We start from the raw sequence: 1,980 nt of genomic DNA on the forward strand, positions 1-1,980 counted from the left end.
CCTAAGTCTAACATTATCTTTTCAAATGTCATGTTTCCGATTGTACAAGGGATAGAAAAACTCTCTGGATCCTTAACCTTTGGTGGTAGCTTCCTTTGGAGCACGGCAGAAACCGTCTCACTCATTGTAACAACCTCCTTCTCTCGAGTCATCCTCTTATTGGTGCACAATTCTTTCAAAAACTTAGCATACTTAGGGTTTTGTTGTATGCATTCAATAAGAGGCATGTTCACTTCCACCTTCTTGAAAATGTCGAGCATGGCTTGATCAGAGTCATCCTTCTTTTGCTTTGCAAATCTACTAGGGAAGGGAACACGAGGAAGATCATTAGTTGAAACCAAACCACTAGAGCTAGAATCCTTACCTTTATCATGCACGGCATGATCTTCTTTTGGTAGGGGCACGGCATCATTGGCTTTAGAGGAGGCAGGGTCCTTCTCTAAGTCTTTGACATTGTGATTCTCGGCCTCTTGTCTTTTAGAAGGCACGGCCTTCTTGTGTTGCTGCAATGGAGCATCCAAGGTCCTCCCACTTCGTGTCACCATGGCCTTCACATTCGGATTAGGCTCAGTTTGGCTCGGCAACTTCCCTCCTTCATGGATCTTGCCCATGAAATCGATCACTTGTCCCATCTGCTTCTTAAGCTCGGTTATATCCTTAGAATGAGCTTGTTGACCTGTAACTAAAGCTTGAGTAGCAGAGTTTAGATTTTGTTACCCTTGGGCAAGAGACTTCAAAAGTTCATCATAGTTAGGTGAAGATGCATTATTTGAACCATGAACATTAGAGTTAAAGGGAGCAGAACCTTGAGGTACCTGAGGCCTCACAAACAAACCTGAAGGACGAGGTCCTTGACCTTGAGCATTGGATGGTTGAGCATTGTTGCTCCAACGAAAATTTGGATGATCTCTAAGTCCAGGGTTGTATGTGTTCGAGTATGGATCGTACCTAGGCCTTTGTTGCCCCATAAAGTTCAACTCTTCTTCAGTCATTGCACCATTTGGACAATTGTCAGTCGTGTGATCCTTGAAAGAACAAATGCCACATGCTTGAGGGTTGATGCTCAAACCATTGAATGCCTTGACTAGCACGTCAAGCTTCCTTTCTAAAGTAGCCATCTGATTCCTTGCATCAACATCATACACCCCACGGCTCTTGCTTCCTCTCTTCTCCTTGGAACTAAATTGGCGATTGTTGTCAGCCAAGTCATCAATCAAGGTGTAAGCTTCTTGACCGGTTTTGTTCATGAATGTGCAGCCACATGCCGAGTCCACCATGCTCTTATTGGTGGTGTCGAGTCCTTCATAGAAGAATTGCACCAAGTCATCCAACGAAATACCATGGTGAGGACACTTCCTTTGTAGTTCCTGAAATTCCTCCCAAGCCTCATATAGTGAATCACCATCTTTTTGAGTGAAGTTCTGAATCTCCCTCCTAAGTCTTTTCGTGAGTTGAGCAGGGAAGAATTGCTTCAAGAACCTCCTAGTCATTTCGTCCCATGTAGTGATGATTCCTGCAGGCAAAGAATACAACCAACGTTTAGCATCATCCTTAAGGGTAAATGGAAACAAAAGCAACCTCAAGCCTTCTTGAGAAAGATGATGTATCGATTGGAGCTTGCAAATGTCCAAGAACTCCCTAAGGTGAACATTAGGGTCTTCCATTGAAGAACCAGAGTACTTAGGCAGCTGCCCAAGCAATTGAACAGGAATGGAGAAGTTAGCTTCATCAGGTGGAGTGAAAGCAATGCATGAAGGTGATTCCGGGGTGGTAGGTATGAATGCATTCTTGAGTGCCATTGGAGCACCAACATGAATTATGTCACGGTCCGCAATTGTGTCTAAGTCTGAATTGAAGACGAAGGGAAAGGACAGATCTTCCTCTTCTTCTGATCTAGGTGAAGAGTTTAAGATTGAATTGCTTGGGGATGTTTCGAAATTCAAAGGTCTACTTATGAAAGAGTTGTTTAAATCTCTAAGT

The 1,980-nt window shown here is 43.5% G+C and overlaps 1 non-coding gene across 1 annotated transcript; it reads left to right on the forward strand.

Annotated features, from left to right (window-relative positions):
- Window positions 1–1,335: 1,335 nt before the first annotated feature.
- Window positions 1,336–1,442, forward strand: LOC126789706 (small nucleolar RNA R71). Its single transcript, XR_007671618.1, has one exon. It is a non-coding gene; the product is annotated as a small nucleolar RNA R71 (small nucleolar RNA).
- The last annotated feature ends 538 nt before the right edge of the window (window positions 1,443–1,980 follow it).

Source organism: Argentina anserina, chromosome 3 (genome assembly GCF_933775445.1).
Source record: "Argentina anserina chromosome 3, drPotAnse1.1, whole genome shotgun sequence".
NCBI classification, from domain to species: Eukaryota; Viridiplantae; Streptophyta; class Magnoliopsida; order Rosales; family Rosaceae; genus Argentina; species Argentina anserina.